Raw genomic sequence first — 7336 nt, 5'->3', positions numbered from 1 at the left:
CGTGAAAAAGTTCTGGTCGGCTTTTCCTGCAAAAAGGACTTGCTCCTGAGCCCTGTCCTGAAAAGGGAATGGCAAAGCGGTGCACAGCTTAACCGCAGGCCCTGAGCCTGCCTGGCTTAGCGCCAGACAAAGCCGGCGGGTGGGGTCCTTCGTCCGATGCTGCGCTGCTTGACGTCAGACAGCCCCCTGCGATCAGTTTTGCAGGCTTGCTGGCTGCAGAGCCTTGCGGCTACCTGGACTTCTTTTTTATTTTGGAGTTTGCAAGTAAAAATAGCTTTACTGAAACCCAATTACTATTTCACTCTCTTTTACCCAGAACAGTATCCATGCCATCCGTCCGTGTGCACAGTTAAAGGGATTATTTTCCTCTCCCTCTTTTGAAATAACGTTTGCATTAATTGTGCTATATTTGTACACAACTGGCTATGGCCAGATTTTAATTTCAAAATATTAGCCCAGGCAGCATATAATATTACAAAATTTAAGAACTGCAATTTTTAATAAAAGTTACATGCAACTAACTAGAGCCTAAACAAATAGGTGTGCCAATGAAATTGGAATTCCATTACAGACCAGATAGAGCAGACATGTTAAACACAAGGCCCGTGGGCCGAATGTGGCCCACGAAGCCATCCTGGAAACAGGGAATGGCCCCCGCTGCTTTGGTCCTGGCCCAGGCTGGCTGGGAGCCAATGTACAGTTTTGTGATGGCCATCTATGCTGAAATGCGTTCAGTTTTAGCTCCACAAGGCTGTCTGGAAACAGCGAGGAACCAGCCCCTGCTGTGTCAGTCCTGCCCCCTGGGTGCATGCTGGAGAGGTGTCACCCTTTGTGAGGAATGAAGAAATGCACCATTGCCTGGAAGTGGCCAGCAAATGGCCCTCACCTACTTCACATATCCGGCTTGATGGGCTCCGGGGGAGGGGTTTCAGCAGGCAGCAGGGCACTCTCCTCACAGCGCCAAGAGCTGAGCCAGATGGTGCGAATCTGATGAGAAGTGCAATGCTGCCTAACCCCCAGCCTGCCCATTTTCAGCAGGCAGCAAGGTGCAAAGCTGGTGAGCTTCGCACCAGCAGCAAAACCTTTTGGTGCTGTCTGCCCCGCTGCCTACCGAGAACAGGCAGGCTGGGGGCTGGGCGGCAGCGCGCTTCTTTTCGGATTCATGCCTCCTGGCTCAGCCTCTTGGCGCTGTGAGAAGAGCGCCCCATTGTCTTCATTCCTCACGAAGGGTGACACCTCCCAGTTACGTTTCTTGCCTGTGTTAGAAGTAAGCTCTTCATCCTGGTTCATCCAAGCCGGGAATAAATAAGCAAACATGGCGACTGCCTTGGGAAGAAGGTTACAGTTTATTGCAGAAAGATGGTTCTTCAGGAAAGTGCAGAGGAGAGAAGGAGAAGAGGGAGAGCACATGGGGCAGTAGGCTTTTATACCCCCTCTAGCCTTGTTTGGAATAGTTTCCTGTTCCTGTGGCATGAACCTTGAGGCTGTTTCTGAGTGTTTGTCTAGGCCTTGATATCTGTGGTTTAATTCTATTATCATATCCTGCTTCCCAGGTGATGGGGCTGACTCCTAGAGTTTGGGTGGGGTATGCAGATCTTCTCTTTTGTCTTCTTGATTGCTCTGGCTTCAACTTTCTGATGGTTTTACATCTGCATTTGTATTAGGGCTAAAGTCTTGCTTGGGGCAGAGAGATAGATTTGGGGCCAGGTTTGGTTTTAAAAAGTCCTTTTGAGGAAAAATATATTTTTCTGCCCTTTTTAATATTTCTTCTCTGGGCTAACTTTCATCAATCCCCGCTTTGTGCCTTAAGTGTGAATTTATGACACACTTATTGGCACAACATTAAAATTGATCTGGTCAGGGAGACTTGGTGGGCAAGCTTTTAAACTGTTAAGCATAATAATAATAATAATAATAAGACATTAATGGAGGCAGCAGAAAAAGATCCCTTTAGTGGCTCCCAAAAGGGGAGCTTGCACCCATAAAATTCTAAAAATCAGGGCAAAATTTTGTTAGGTGGAAAAGAAATTTATAGTATCCATTATTCTGTGCCAATCATTTTCAAATGTTGGATATCACCTTTAGCTTTCAGTCAGGTTTGTATACCTCCCAAAATTCTTCACAGCCATGGTTTTCCTCAGTACATGACCACTGGCTGCCCAATTTCAAGGGTTGTTTCCTGCCTTAGCTCTTAGTTCAGTGCATCCAGGTTTGTAATGTCCAATTGAGGTTAGCCAATATGCCAGGCTATTAAATTTTTCTTTAAATTGCACATAATGAGCTCTAGGAATCCCAATCTGAGCCCAACAGTGCAAGATATTCAGGGCTGAAGTTTGGGATTTTTCCTGTTGCTTCCTTAGTCAGGGCATACGAATTGCAAATCACCTGAGGGGGCCTAGTTCCCTCCCCCTTGTTATCTGTTGGAAGTTGGTCCCACAAAGCTTTGGTGCAATAGAGCAAAAATAAGCCTGAGGAACTTTACTAAAGGTAGGTGGAAGGGATAGACCCTGAATGGTGTATGTGTGCATATGCAGCTATTTCTACAAAACAGGCAATACAAACATTCTGGAAAAGTTTTCCCTCCCACCAGATAGAAGTCCAAGGTGTTCAGTACTTGTTCTGCCACATATTCCCAAGTGCCATCTCTCCACTAATACATTCAACTAGCTTGTTACAATACAAATGGGGCAAGAAATAAAAGTTTACAATGAGTTTCCACCCTCCCCCCACAGTAATTTTCTCTTCTGAGGCTTCACATGGCACCACCTTCCTTCTGCAGCTCTCACAGGCATCTGGGTAAATGGTAGGACTTGGGAAGATTTTCCACTCAGATTGCATGGTGGCTTTTTAGTGGATGGCTGGATTCAAAACTCAATTCCATGGCTCAGATGGATGAAGGCAGCATCTGGGTCTGTGTGTTCTGCTTCCAAAGGCTTGGGAGAGGGTTTCAGGGCTGAAAGATACAAGAACAAGGTCTCCCCCCGCTTTCTGGGTGGACTCTACCAGGAGAGGCAGACAAAAGGTATGGAGAACAAAGGGCAGGAAAAGAATTGGAAGGGGGGTAGCTTGCAGGCAGTTTGAAAAGGGCATTAATACTGCAGTTATTAAACATAGACAAATGGGGAACAACAAAATGAAATGTTTCACCTTTGAACTTGACCATTTGCAACATATTATGGGCAAGAACTTGCAACTTGAAAGGAAGAGGAGAAAAAAAAATGCTAGGCAGCTTGAGAATGCTGAAAACTCCAAATAATTTTAAAAGCCTAATATTTTAATATGTGCAACTTGCCAAAGGTAGGAGAACATTTATTCTAAAATAGACCACATCATTTTAGAGATTGAGAAATGCTTATATATTTGGGATAAGAAAAGTTTCATAGTAGCATCACCAATAAGTGATAGGATACAAAAAGTAACTTAAGGAAATTATTTCCCCACACAAGCAGACTTGAGTTTCAAAAGGCTCTTGTAGATAGACACACATTTTTCAGGAAAAGGATAGATAAAACACATACAGTAAATGCAAGTGAAACTTTTCCAACAGATAAACTTAAAGCAATCCCTCCTGGTAACTTAAGGCTGTTCTTGAGCGTACACAGAGAGAAAGGAAAACAAACAAACAAACACATTTTTTTTTTCTTCACTCTGTTTGTTGGCCAAACAAACAGAGTGAGGTATTTCCTTTTTGTGGCTTATTTTTAAGCATAATTTCTAGCAGACTTTAAAATTCTTTTTCCTTTGGATTTGAAACAGTTAACAGTCACATTTACCTCTCACACACAGACTTTGACAAACATATATACACAAAGACAAGCAACAGAAGTCTTAGTTTTACACATCCTAGTCATTCCCACCATAAATTTCAGATAACTCAAGTTAGGGAAGGCACACATTTTAAACATACCACGTGGTTGCATAGAGGAGAGAGAGAGAGAGAGAGAGAGAGAGAGAGAGAGAGAGAGAGAGAGAGAGAGAGAGAGAAAGAATATCACTATTTCTTATTTTCCCTTTTAAGTACCTTTATTTAGCCAAATTGGTTTCCCAGCAAGGCCCTAAGCAAAGTCTATTTTTTTTTTCATATAGTTTCTTTACCTACCTCTTTTCCATTCCGGCCTGGACAGGAAGCTGATTCCTGTCCCAGGCTACGAGCAAGCTTTCAACTGGGAAACCTACCTCAGCCCTTGAATTGGAATCTCCCATTCTTATATGACGGGATTTTCCCTTGACGCTAAAGGGCACTACACAGTCAAAGCCTCCTTTTGAGAATTCTTTCTTCCACCACGATTCTTTGTGAGTCCGGTAAAAATGGGACTCACGGAGCACTCTGGATCCCTCACAGAGTTCTGAGGGATCCTGCCACGTTTTCAGACCAAAAAGGGGTCTGCAGAGACACTTCTGGTTTCCTCGTTAGAAGGTACTGGCTACTCTTCGACCGGCCGGCTTCACACCACTGTTTACGGACGCCTCTAATGTCCGTGGGCACCTCCACTTGCTCTCGGAGGTAAGTGGCCGCTCCCTTCTTGAGGCTTAATTTCCTAACTTTGCTTTCCTTACAGGGCCTTACCAGCTAGTTGCCCAAATCCAATTCTTTCATTCACTCATTCCATTTCATTTTCACACAGTCTCTCCCTTTTTCCTAACAAAAGGTTCTGTGCTCTGGCCAACCCCCATGCTTTCCAGGTTCTGCCAATTAAACAGATTTTTCTGCGGCTAGGAAAGACCAGAAGCAGCAAAATCCAACTGTGATTGGGGGAAAAAAGATCTTCTCACTCATACAAACAGAAATACACACATTTTCTTTGTTCCCCTGGGCTTTAAACTTAAAATTTAGAGGTACTCACCTTCATCTTCTTCCCAAAGCAGCCCTTGAGCTCAAACTCTCAAAACTCCCTTTACTGCCCTAGCTCCACATGGGCAAGGCCTGGGAAACCCATCCACAGACACAAGGGGGTCTGCTGCCGGCAAGATGGGGCTTACCAGTCTCAGTCCATTGGAGAGGTTAGCTTGGAGTCCCATCTCGGGGTGCCAAATTGTTAGAAGTAAGGTCTTCATCCTGGTTCATCCAAGCCGGGAATAAATAAGCAAACATGGCGACTGCCTTGGGAAGAAGGTTACAGTTTATTGCAGAAAGATGGTTCTTCAGGAAAGTGCAGAGGAGAGAGAAGGGGAGAGCACATGGGGCAGTAGGCTTTTATACCCCCTCTAGCCTTGTTTGGAATAGTTTCCTGTTCCTGTGGCATGAACCTTGAGGCTGTTTCTGAGTGTTTGTCTAGGCCTTGATATCTGTGGTTTAATTCTATTATCATATCCTGCTTCCCAGGTGATGGGGCTGACTCCTAGAGTTTGGGTGGGGTATGCAGATCTTCTCTTTTGTCTTCTTGATTGCTCTGGCTTCAACTTTCTGATGGTTTTACATCTGCATTTGTATGGGCTAAAGTCTTGCTTGGGGCAGAGAGATAGATTTGGGGCCAGGTTTGGTTTTAAAAAGTCCTTTTGAGGAAAAATATATTTTTCTGCCCTTTTTAATATTTCTTCTCTGGGCTAACTTTCATCACCTGTTTTTCTCCCTCCCTCATCTCAAATATTTTTCCACCAGGAAGGAAGGAAAGAAGGAGAAGGAGGGTCTGAGGGAAGTCCTGCCTTAGTTCTGCCCTTTCACCATCCCCTTTCCCCCTCCTCCTGGCCTATCCTGGGGGTCTCCCATCTTATTGCTAAGGAAGCTTTGAATACAAAGCCAGGTCTCCTCCCATGGAGAGGGAATGGGCCCCCCACTGACTATGCCCTCATACCCATCATGAGCAACCTGGCTAAGGTGAGCAAGCACAATAGCAGCAGCCTTGAGGAGGAGGTAAGTGCAGCTGGGCGCCCCCTTGGGGAAGAGGGGCTGGGCTTGGTGTTCAAGGGCCAGGCTGGATGTTTGACCTCTGCTGCCCAGGGCTCTGAGCAGCCTGCACCACCATCCAGCCCCGCCCCCATGAGAGGAACAGTGAGGCTCCTCCAGTGGACCATGCCTTGGCACTTGCCCTGGTCCCCCCCCTTCTGCCAGAGACCCTCAGATCTGTCCCACTCCTGCCCTGGCCCCCACAGGCATCCTTGATGCGAACAATGTAGACCTGGCCATGCCCATCCAGTAGGCCACACCCACTCCATCCATCCACACCCACCCAGTAGGCTGCACCTACCCTGGCCACACCCACCTGCCCCCCCGAAGGCAACCGCAATGCTAATGCGGCCCTCAAAGAAATTGAGTTTGACACCCCTGAGATAGAGGAATGTTTAGAAGCCCTGGTAGAGTGATTACCAAGGTTGGGGTCTGCCCTATGCAGGAATCAAAGTATATGGCCTGTTGTGCCCATTTCACTGTTGAAAGAAAAATCATCAGGGTTCAATCCAAGCCCGGAATGAACAAAATGGAGACTGCTTAGGAAAAAAGGTTCTGTTTATTGAAGAACATAACAGCAATAGCATGCTGTTCTGGAACAGCTGACAAAATGGAGCTGGGAGTGGTGGGTTTTTATACCTTCTTGGGCTTTTGTGTTTGGAGTTGAAGGGTTCTGGAACAAAGGGAAATTGTTTAGTCTAACTCAGTGGTTCTCAACCTTCCCAATGCCGCGACCCTAACCATGTCTTCTTAAGATGCAAAGTGGGGTGGGTCCTTACATTAGACAGGACTTGCAAAATTAATCCACCTGGAAGGGAGACCCTTGCTGGGGGATTTTGCAAAAATTTACCATGTCAGACTATGGAGCAAGAAAGGGGGACAACTCCCTGGAAAGAGAGCTGCTGCCCCAACTGGAAGCTTGCCAGATGTTGGGATTTGAGAGGTCAGATTCCTCAGGAGAAGAAGTGGTGGAGACACGGGACCACAAGCTTCGCTGGTCAATGGGCGTTGGAAAGAAAAGTGAGTGGGAAAAGGAATCAAGAAAGGTGACCCTGAGATGGGGGGGCCAAGCAACCAGAATGGAAGCAGGAGATGGATAAATCCCTGCACGCAAGTGAAGAGGGAGAAAGCTGGGCACCGTACTCGGACTGCATCCTAGAGAAAGCTATTGACCTGATGAAGAGAACTCTCAGCTCCCTAGGAGAGGAGAATCCTGAGCCCTACGGCCGCCCCAGTTCCTGGAGCCACAAAGGGAGAGACACCGAGGGGGAAGTGGAACCTGCAACCCCGGGGACATCTGCTGATCCAGTAGTCCGCACCCCCTACCGAACCACAGATGGCGATCTGGATGGAAGACACTACCACCAACAATGGAGGCACCGATCCATTCCAAGACGTCCGCCGTTGGAGGTGAAATTCAAAGGGGAGCCAACACACTTGGGGTTTTTCCTA

The sequence above is a fragment of the Crotalus tigris genome, unplaced genomic scaffold (genome assembly GCF_016545835.1).
Source record: "Crotalus tigris isolate CLP2741 ecotype Arizona unplaced genomic scaffold, ASM1654583v1 scf7180000017666.379230911805:20528666, whole genome shotgun sequence".
NCBI lineage: Eukaryota > Metazoa > Chordata > Lepidosauria > Squamata > Viperidae > Crotalus > Crotalus tigris.
Note: the sequence above shows the minus strand (reverse complement) of the source record.